At 37.7% G+C, this 12,042-nt stretch overlaps 1 pseudogene; it reads left to right on the top strand.

Annotated features, from left to right (window-relative positions):
- The first annotated feature begins 10,067 nt into the window (after window positions 1–10,067).
- Window positions 10,068–11,173, top strand: LOC118542648 (olfactory receptor OR51C1-like; annotated as a pseudogene).
- The last annotated feature ends 869 nt before the right edge of the window (window positions 11,174–12,042 follow it).

Here is a 12,042-nt window from a genome sequence, read left to right as displayed (position 1 = left end):
GGGATTGTATCTCGTGTACCTTTAGCCTAGTCGCAAATGCTTCAGCTGACACAGAATAGGGACCACAGTGAAAATATGTCTACGAAATGGATAAATGAAGTCATAAATTGACTTTACAGTTTAGACGGTCTTACAAGCTCTAAGGTGTAGCAATTCAAGGGATGTCTGATATCATTTACATCAGTAGGAAAGCCTAAATGACAGTAATTCTAACCGTTTATTGGTAATGATTATTTTTTCCCCAAATAGACTATTATTCATGACTACAGAACATGAATAAGCATAGAAAACAAAAAGAAATCAAATGAAAAGCATACTTTCCTCATTCTTAAAAGAGTTATTCAGGTCCCTTTGGTAAATGTATTAAAAGTTAATTGTGTAATATCCAATGATTTATGCTTCAAAATATGTATTTAATGGGGGAAAGTGGGCAAAGATGCATTGTGATGTTCAAGATATCATTATTCATTGCAATGAAAATTTGGAAACTGCTTAAACAAATACTTTAGGGTATTGATTAAATAAAATATAAACTATCATGCAGCAAGCTAAATACTGATACAGATATAAATGCTATATTATTAAGAGAAAAGAAAGATTAGTATAGAGGATATTTATCACTGTGTATGGATTTCATGTGAATATACACACACATGTACACACATGCCCATTCACACATATACATTGTGAAAGTATGGATAGACATGTTCCAAATGTCAAAGTGCTTCTTTTTTGACATCTGGGATTGGCTTGTTTATATTTTCTTTATACTTTCCTGCAGTTTATAAATGCTCAATAATGAGCTTTTAAAATTTTTCAGATAATGAAATAATCGATTTCCATTTAACACCCACTTCAAAACACAATAATTTTTTTGTTCTTCATCTTCCATTGCATTCTCATTCCCATGTGTCTTCATAATCTGTCTTCTACACTACTGGTTTATAAAATGACATCCACTTTCTGTTTTTGTCCATCACTATACTGACTGTGGTCCAAAACCAATGCATCAGAACCACTTAATATTCTCAACCCCACCCTGGAACTAAGTCAGAAGCTCTTTAGGTGGACCCCAAGAATTCGCATTTTAACAAGCTACCTACAGGTTATCATGCGTGTTAGGGTAACATTCCTCTGGGATGTTTTCTCTTTTGAAAAAGCGCAATAAATTCCTTGCCTTTTTGAAAATTTTGCTCTCTATGAATGAATTATTCACCTGCTTTTTTCCCCTTCTAGTTGCTTTTGTCCTTCTTGTAGGTGCCGTTAATAAATTGTTGTCTTACAGGCAGTCAGGTCCATCTTTCCTGACTGACGTAAAAATTTTGAAAATAGGCAGTGTACTTTGGGATTGATATATCATGCACAGACCCAAATATAGTACTTAATAATAGCTAATTTGATACATGCTTATTGAATTAACTTGATTTTTACATAACTTTGCAAATATTCTTCTTACATAATCTGGGCATTACCATTTTGGCACGGACTATGGGAGGTACTGGTGTTAAAACAGTGAAAAATGGAAACATAGTCTCTATTTTTAGGGAATAACAATCTGACTAAACATTTCTAAATTGAAGTAATGTTTAGCCAGTTGTTTCTTTTGGATGAGACTGGATAAAACATTGAAGCAGATACTAAGAGGAATCATGGATGGTGATTTCTTTCTTTACCAGGAAGAACCTGAATTAAAGGGAATATCAATAACTCGGGAAGCTGTTAGCCTGAAGAGAAAAATATAGCTCCTAGAAATTTACTGTTTAACAGAGGAGGTGTAATACACATTCAATTCTAAGCAATGAAAGTATGAACATAAGAGATTCAAATTTCATGGATTCTCAGGAAAAGTTTGGAAAATGGAGAACTTTGAAGGTGAGGAAACATATATATTTTTTTCTTTGAGTATGGTTGACACACAATATTACATTAGTTTCAGGTGTACAACTTAGTGATTTGACAAGTTTATACATTATGCTATGTTCACCACAAGTGTAGCCACCATCTCTCCTGTTACATTGTTATTGCAATATTACTGGTTGTATTCCTTATGCTGTACCTTTTATTCCCGTGACTTACTCATTCCATAGCTGGAAGTCTGTATCTATCTCTCCCCCTCACCCATTATTCCAACTCCCCACTCCCCTGCTCCTCTGCCAACCATCACTTTGTTCTCTGCATTTATAAGTCTGCTTCTGCTTTTTGTTTATTCATTTGGTTTTTTTTTAGATTCCATTTATGAGTAGAATCATATGGTATTTACCTTTCTCAGTCTGACTTATTTCACTTAGCAGAAATTTGGAAACTGCTAGGTCCATCCATGTTGTCTCAAATGGCATGATCTCATCCTTTTTTAAGGCTGTGTAATATTTTAGTGTGTGTACATACCACATTTTTCTTATCCATTCATCTATCGATGGACACTTAGGTTCCTTCCATATCTTGGCTATTGTAAATAATGCTGCAATAAACATGGGGTGCATATATCTTTTCAAATTAGTGTTTTCATTTTCTCTGGGTAGATACCCAATAATGGAGTTATTGGATCATGTTATTTCTATTTCTAACTTTTTGAGGAACCTAAATACTATTTTCCAAACAATCTGATTAAAAAATGGGTGGGGGACCTGAATAGACATCTTTCCAAAGAAGACATCCAGATGACGAACAGACCCATGAAAAAATGCTCAACATCACTCATCATCAGGGAAATGCAAATCGAAACCACAATGAGATATCACCTCATACCTGTTAGAATGGCTAAAATCAGAAAACAAGAAACAACAAGTGTTTGTGAGGATGTGGAGACAAGTCACCCCCCCCCCCCCAGTGCACTGTTTGTGGGAATGTAAATTGGGAAACCATCTGTTCAAATTTTAAAAACATAAATGTATTAGAGAATGTTTTTAGAAAAGCAACAGTGTTGACTTATGCTTCAATAAGAAATTACATATCATTTTGCATGCAAGAGGTATATGTACACTAATAAAATTTAAAGTATATTTCTTTTCCTTCTTTGTAAAGTGATATAATTCACAGAAAAATACCTAAATATACTTTTTTCTTTTTTAATCTTACAGGCAACACTTTTCACTCCTTTTTAGCTGTGCTTTCCTGTGAATTCAATATCATCAAACACAGAGGTCTATGTATTTTCAGATTTTTCTTTTGTTTATAGACTTATGAAACAATGCTTGTTCATGACTATCTGAGCCAATGTTGAAAATAATAGTCTGGTTCATCTGATGAAGAATTTGAAAGGGTAAGTGATTGAGTGTTCTGCCAAAACCACATGAGCTCATTGAGGTTCTGTTTGAGAATGTTCCTAATTGATAGATACTTCACTATAACTAATGTATTGTGGCTTAGATGTAAAATTTAAGATTTGTATCATTCAGGTTGATATTGTACCAAGCAGGGAACTGCAATATATTATGTAGCCTCAAACAAGATGCCTGAAACCTTCAGTTGCTTCTCAAGGATGTAGAAATGCCTTTTTCTAGGAAAGGAGAAAGATTAAATTCCATCCTGTGCAATTTCTATTACATTATTTAGACTTCAAGGCTTTAGAATGCCTGTAAGATCTTCTGTGGCATAGATTCTGCCTCCCTATTTAGCTGTACTTGCCACCTGCTCTCTCATTTGTACACAGGGTTCCAGACGTGCTGACCATGTTATCACTCCTGGTTTTTCGGTGTTCTCTTCTCCCATGTCTCCATACAGACTGGGTGCTGACCTGGATAATACATTCTCTTTCTTCTGTGATCTCACTGTAATTATGCCCTGTTTTAATCAGTGAGTTTGATGCCTCTTTCCTCACTGGCTTGTGAGCCCTGGGGAAAGTGACTCTGTTCTATTTTTTGTATCATCAGTAGCAAAATCCTGGAATGTGATAGATACTTAAAAGTGTTCTATGAAAGAATCAATGAAGATTTTCTCCCCCCATGAATGAAGGGGTCTCTTAAAAATGTACAAAATTCACCCAACTGATGTTAGAGGAAGACACATTCATCTTTTGGGTGTTGAGGTAAGGTAGGGACAGGAGTGAGCTTGTACATAGAGCAGGTGTTTTGTTTTGGAATTTTTACTCACAAATTTACTTTTAGCAAAATTTTACCGTGATGCAAGGTCCAGGCACTATAATACTAGTCCCTGCATGGAAATGACAAAAGTAAGTGTAGTAAAGTAGAAAGGGAGGGAAGTCATGAGGTAGAATGAACCCTTGGGATACTATACTCTAGGGGCCACAGAAAAGTCCACCAGGGGTTTTCTGATTAGGAGATTTTATGCAGCCTGAGTCATGGCTCCTTATATATGCTGTCTATCCCTGAGGAGAAAGCCTCCACAGCTCCTCAAGCCCTTTTCTGGCAAATGGGGCAGGAAAGAACAAGCTCCATACTTTGTAAGTAAAACTGCTGAATTCAGGGAAAACATCAAGCTTTACACACACTGGTTTCCTTCAGAATGAGGAAGATCTAATTCATTGCAAAAAGCTCTCCTGGGCTTCTCAGGAAAACTATGAAAAGTTTTTTGCTGAAATCTGTATTCAGGTACATTATATTCTGACTGATGGGGTTCAGTCGATCTGTGGACCACATATCTTGATGCTTGGAGCAGTTTGTTGGCATGTCCTTGCAATTGTGAGTTTCTGGTTAGTTGTTCTACATTTCAAAATCATTGAACGGCTGCCACCACCCACCACCCCATCCCTATTCACTATTCTCATCCCCATTTACCATTGTTAAATGTTTCCCATGTACTAATTAGCACGTTAAATGCTTCACAAATGCTATCTCACTTAATCCTTACAGTTAATGCTGTTGGTAAACTTAATTTTACAGAAGTAGAACTTAATATGAAGTGCTTCTTTGGAGAACCTCAGCTAGCTGGTGGCAGAGCCACCTTTTTTTTTATTATGTTAATCACCATACATTACATCATTAGTTTTTGATGTAGTGTTCCATGATTCATTGTTTGCATATAACACCCAGTGCTCCATGCAGAACGTGCCCTCTTTAATACCTATCACCAGGCCAACCCATCCTCCCACCCCCTCCCCTCTAGAACCCCCAGTTTGTTTTTCAGAGTCCACAGTCTTTCATGGTTCATCTCCCCCTCCGATTTCCCCCCCTTCATTCTTCCCCTCCTGCTATCTTCTTCTTCTTCTTCTTCTTCTTCTTTTTTTTTTTTTTAACATATAATGTATTATTTGTTTCAGAGGTACAGGTAGTGATTCATCAGTCTTATACAATTCACAGCATTCACCATAGCACATACCCTCCCCAATGTCTATCACCCAGCCACCCCATCCCACCCACCCCCCACCACTCCAGCAACCCTCAGTTTGTTTCCTGAGATGAAGAATTCCTCATATCAGTGAGGTCATATGATACATGTCTTTCTCTGATTCAGAGCCAACATTTATTTATTTATTTTTTTAAAATTTTTATTGTTATGTTAATCCCCATACATTACATTATTAGTTTTAGATGTAGTGTTCCATGATTCATTGTTTGTGCATAACACCCAGTGCTCCACGCAGAATGTGCCCTCTTTAATACCCATCACCAGGCTAACCCATCCTCCCACCCCCCTCCCCTCTAGAACCCTCAGTTTGTTTTTCAGAGTCCATCGTCTCTCATGGTTCATCTACCCCTCCGATTTCCCCCCCTTCATTCTTCCCCTCCTGCTATCTTCTTCTTTTTTTTTTTTCTTAACATACATTGCATTATTTGTTTCAGAGGTACAGATCTGAGATTCAACAGTCTTGCACAATTCACAGTGCTTACCAGAGCACATACCCTCCCCAGTGTCTATCACCCAGTCACCCCATCCCTCCCACCCCACCCCCCACTCCAGCAACCCTCATTTGTTTCCTGAGATTAAGAATTCCTCATATCAGTGAGGTCATATGATACATGTCTTTCTCTGTTTGACTTATTTCCAGAGCCAACATTTAAAACTATATTTGCCTTACCCTGCAACCATATTAGTGACTTTCTGTAATTAGAGGAGAGAGTTAACTCAAGGTAGTCCTGCACAGGACCTGCAGAATGCTCTTACAATGGGACTGGACTATTGTTTTTGTATAAGAGAGAATTACTATCAAGAAATGAGGGAGGCACATAGAAAGTTACCCTAAAATAGTACCACAAGTCTTTCATTAAAAAAAAACCCAACACACACACACACACACACACACACACACACACACACACACACCTCATTTTATAGGACTAAAAGAGTTCACTGAGATTCTTCCAATAGTCACCTGTGTAATCTGAGGCCACACAACCTGAATTAAGTGCACAAGGCTGTAATGTGTCAAGATCCTGATATATTTCCAGAATCCCTTGTCAGTTTACAACTCTTGGATTTAATTTTATCAAAAAATACCTATTGATTTCCCACACTGCACAATACAGGGCATGGTAACAGGAATATAATGATCAAAAACAATGGTCTACCTGCCAGTAGCTGATTTCAGTTGGAGAGGCATATTTTCAAATAACTTATGATCATGCAATGGAATTAATGCTATTCTAGATGTATAAATAAAAAAGAATGTTACTCCAGAGGAATAAGTAATTCTTTCTGCCTTGACATAGAGAAAGTGATGCCACAAAATGCTTCCTAAAGATAATATACTAATGTGGAATTTATGAATGGATCCATGGAGCAAACAATACGTCTAAAGAATTTAGGCTCACTCAAAGAAGAGTGGGAGGTATATGAATTAAACAAAGCACTGTGAAATAACTTGCTGTATTTGGTAGTTTGGTGAAGTAGGAAAGGTCCAGGCTGATCATATCAAAAGGTCCCTTGGGTAAGAAAGAAGTTGGGCAGCAGGAAGAGTAGATTTCAGTCAGATTGGGAAGATCCTTGACTGCTGTAATAAAGGGGGAAAGAGTTTTGACTTCATGCTGAAGGCAATGAAGGCCTCTGTATGAAGATGTATTTTTGAGAGATCATGCTGGCATCAATATGGAGAAAGTATGTAAACACTTGAAACTCAGGGCAGGGAAATTACGTATGAGAAAATTGCTGTAGTTCCTGCAAAAACTAATGAGACTGTTATTACAATAGAGGTGATAGAAGTGGAGGGTAAGGATGGTCAGTCAAAGGACATTTTAGAAGTCAAACCCATAAAGGTTTGTAGATTGGCTGGCCTAGACAGTTGTGGTAGGCAGCATTCTAAAAGGGCCCTCACGATGGCTGTCCTCTATGAGTACAGTGCAGTATGCAACCCACCCCTTGAGTGTGAGTGGGCCTCTAAATGTGATGGGATGTGTTGCGTTGTATGTATGGCAAAGAGACTTTGCAGATGTCAGTAGGGTTTGTGATGACTTGATGTTGAGTTAATCAAAAGGGGGATTATTCTGTTGGGCCTGCCCCAATCATGTGAGCCTTTAAAAGAGACAAGAAGCAGCAGAGAGATTCCTCTGCTGGATTGGAAGTTGCCCCCGTCATGTGGTGAGAGGTCCACATGACTGGGTGGAGGGCAGTCTCTAGGAGCTGAGAGCAACCTCCAGTCCACGGCCAGCCAGGAAGAGGAGACCTCAATTATATGCCACAAGGAATGCAATGCTGCCAACAGTCTGGATGGGTCTGGAAGGGACCCTGATGTCTGGATGAGCACACAGTCCTGGCTGAAAGCCTGATTTTAGCCTTGTGAGACCCTGAGCAGAGATCCTGCTGATGCTGTGCTCAGATGTCTGACTTGCTGAAATGTGAGGTAATGAATGTCTTGTTTCGAACCATGACTTTGTGCTAGGTTTTTATGCAGCAATAGAATGCAACAGAGTATGCTTCAGTCCAAGAAAAAGCAAATTTCAGTGATAGGTGTGAACCATTTAAGAGAGAAATGAGGATAGACAAATGTTTAGTAAGTTGTTGGTAAAGGGAAGGAGATATGTACAACAGGAAAGAGACCATGTTATGATTAGGTTGAGAAAGAAGTTGAAATATTTATAGACTGTGGTAATGGTACAAATGAAAATGAACAAATTTTAATAAAGAAGGAAAATTGGTGGGGTTATTTCACAGGGCAGAAAGAAATCTATGTATTTTTTATTTTTTCAGTGTTTAGAAAAAATCCAAATTCCTTACCCTTTGATGGTGATAAAATAATTCTATACTGGATTCTTGCTACCTTTAAACACTTTTAGCACTTTGTATCTCAGATCTTCATGACATTTCTGATATCTGAAATGACACTTGGACATGCTTAAGATATTGTCATGGTGATTTTTACTTATCATCCCTGCACAAGTGTTCTTCATGTGCTCAAGGAAGCCTCTCTTGACCTTTCCCCCACATGATGTTCTAATATAGTCAACCTGTGTATTTTAAACACAAACTCATTATTTTATATATCACATTGCATTTTATTTGCTCATTTACATTTTTGTTTTTCTAAGTACCTTATCCTTTTTTAAGTATCCTTGATGGCAGGTGCCATGTTTAATTTGGTTCTGTATCCCTCTATTGGTTTACAGCATGCATTCAGTAATTTAATGTTAAACTATACAAATATCTAGAATTGATTCAGAGGCAACATAGTGGGTAGGGTTGTCTTTGGAAGTGAGCAAGAGTTCTTCTTCTTCTGAATCATGTAAGAATGAAGAAGAAAATCTTAGCTGTGGAGGAAGAAGGGAATATGAAGAAGAATATGAAGAAGTTATTAACCAGCAGTCATTGCCAAAATCAGACTTAGATAATATTTTCATCTTTTGTCTCAGCTCAGACAATAAGACCCATGGCTAAGGAGGAGTGGCATGCAAATAGATGTGGGAGAGGAAGGAAAAGAAATGATTATATAATATTTTAAATTTAATTTTTAAAAATATAATAGCTGGTACTTGGTGACTTTTATATCACAGTGAAATACCCCCTGAGTTTTTCATATACATTAACTAATTTAATCCTTATAATAATTCTATGGGGTATGTATGTTATTATTACTTTAGAGATGGAGAAGTTCAGGGCACACATAATTTAGGAACTTATCATGTGAGTAACTTAGCCAATATATATATCAGTCCATGCTTTGAATGCATCAGCATGTAGAATATGCAGTCCTAAAAAATTGATTTGGGATGTCAAATAAAAATTTAAAACATCAAAGTATCCATAATACTTACCTTTTTTTTAAGATTTTATTTTATTATTTATTTTTTTAAAGATTTTATTTATTTATTTGACAGAGAGAGACACAGCGAGAGAAGGAACACAAGTAGGGGGAGCTGGAGAGGGAGAAGCAGGCTTCCCATGGAGCAGGGAGCCTGATGTGGGGCTCGATCCCAGGATCCTGGGATCATGACCTGAGCCAAAGGCAGACGCTTAATGACTGAGCCACCCAGGCGCCCCTAATACTTACCTTTGAGACCCTCTGTACTCAAATAGTTCTGTTTGTAATTGTCTTGATGGCTTACACTAGTTATGTGATATGAAAGTTAATTAGATACAGTATCAAGTTATGATACAGTTCATACAGATAAACTGTATGTCTATACAGGATATTATTACAACTACTAACAGCTACCAGATAGTAGGGGCTCAACAAATGTAGGCTATTATGACTGGAGATATTCAACCTGCTTCAAAAAACATATCCAGGAGATGAAGAGAACATTCTTTTTGGGCCCTCAGAAGCCAATTTACTTGATTTACTATATCAGAATCCCTACATGTACTGTTTGTTGTTCATCTAAGATTTCATACAACCCAATATACACATTTCAAAAAGTATTTATTGACTGTATCCATGTAAAGTCAGGAAGTGATGGGTGTAGTCTGCTTAACAATGAATTTAAATAAGATGGTCACTGCTAGATTTGTTTATATACAAATTCTGTATCCTCACATAATTGTTCATTTCCTGTTTTCTGCTTCTTTATTAGATGTGATCTTAGTTTTCTTCCTTTATTTTTTAACCAATCTTCATAAGCTCTTTCTATAATACAGATGTTGTCCTTTATAAATGTTTACTAGGTGAAATAATTACTTTCAGGTCAAATTCATTATAAAGAAATACAGTTTATCATTGCAGGATGCAGTTTGAGTTCAACATGTCAACTTTCCAGAATACCACGTCCTCTTGCATCATTTTCCTGCTAACTGGTGTTCCTGGGCTGGAAGCCTTCCACACCTGGATCTCCATTCCCTTCTGCTTTCTCTACATAACCACCCTCTCGGGAAACAGCCTGATCTTTGCCATTGTCACCCAGCCCAGCCTCCATGAACCCATGTATTATTTCCTGTCCATGCTGTCCACCACTGACCTCGGCCTGTCCATATCCACCCTGGTCACCATGTTGGGTATATTCTGGTTCAACGTCAGGGAGATCAGCTTTAATGCCTACTTGTCACAGATGTTTTTCATTCAACTTTTCACTGTCATGGAATCCTCAGTGCTGTTGGCCATGTCCTTTGGTCGTTTTGTGGCCATCTCTAGTCCTCTTAGGTATCCTCTCTCTTAACCGACCTTAAAATAGCACAGATTGGAGTAGCAATCATCACCAGGGGGACACTAATACTGACTCCTATGGTGTTGCTTCTTAAACGATTGTCCTTCTGCCGCAGCCACGTGCTCCACCACTCCTACTGCTTCCACCCTGATGTAATGAAGCTCTCGTGCACAGACACCAGGATCAACAGTGCAGTTGGGTTGATAGCCCTGATCACCACTGCTGGAGTGGAATCCATCTTCATTATTTTTTCCTATTTTTTAATCATTAAGACTGTCCTCAGCATTGCATCTCCAGAAGAGAGGAAGAAAACCTTTAGCACATGCGTCTCACATATTGGGGCTGTTGCTGTATTCTATATTCTGTTGATTAGTCTGTCCTTTGTACACAGATTTGGGAAACAGTCTCCACCTTATGTACATACTCTGATTGCCAGTGCCTACCTGCTAATCCCCCCTGTGCTGAACCCCATCATCTATAGTGTGTAGACCAAACAGATACGCAGAGCTGTGCTAAAAGTTCTCCAGCCCAGTGCAACAAAGGAATAGATGGGTTTTTCACTTTTTTTTATTCCTTGTTATTGTATAGATGAGCAAAATGCCCATCATAGAAGTTAAATGCTGAGACTTATGTTTGGGATAAAAGCATCTCAAAAGATCACTTTAGCTTTAAGTAAGAAGACCATGAGCTAAAAGAAAAATTTAGGGTACAATTATCTATCATTATTTACTCAGGCAACCACAACGATGTTAACATTTATTCATTTGTGATAAAAGGTTTTCAATTATTAGATAACCAAAATGTTTGTTTTAAAGAAGAAGGCAGGAATAAAAAGTGTGTTAACAATAGCCGGTTACTGAATTTTATCATCTAAATCTGGCACATGAAATTGGCATTGCCCATGGTTATGGAATTGTTCCAAATATTTTTACTTTTTCTCTGCCTTAGAACTACATAACCTTTTATATAATAGCTAGTGTTATCTTCAATACATGTTTTACTGCTTTGTCAGTAACCTGAACTTTTTTGATCAAATGTTCTTACTTTCCCACAACTCTTCTGGGAAGATTTATAGCATAAGCAGCCTATGAAAAATAACTCTTCTTTTTTTAAAAAATTTAAATTCTATTAGCCAACATATATAGTACATCATTAATTTCAGATGTAGAGTTCAGTAATTCATGAGTTGTGTATAACACCCAGTGCTCATCACATCACGTGCCCTCTTTAATGCCCATCACCCTGTTACCCCATCCCCCCACCCACCTCCCCTCCCTCAACCATCAGTTTCTTTCCCATAGTTAAGAGTCCCTGATGGATGGTCTCCTGCTCTGATGACTTACCATTCCATTTTTCCTCCCTTCCCCTGTGATCCTCTCTGCTGGTTCTTATATTCCTCATATGAGTGAAACCATATGATAATTGTTTTTCTCTGACTGACTTATTTCGCTCAGCATAATACCCTTCAGTTCCATCCACATTGATGTAAATGGTAAGAGTTCATCCTTTCCATAGTTTGGCTATTGTGGACATTGCTGCTATAAACATTGAGGTGCAGGTACTCCTTCAGATCACT

Source organism: Halichoerus grypus, chromosome 11 (genome assembly GCF_964656455.1).
Source record: "Halichoerus grypus chromosome 11, mHalGry1.hap1.1, whole genome shotgun sequence".
NCBI lineage: Eukaryota > Metazoa > Chordata > Mammalia > Carnivora > Phocidae > Halichoerus > Halichoerus grypus.
Note: the sequence above shows the minus strand (reverse complement) of the source record. Positions and strands in the feature narration are given on the sequence as shown.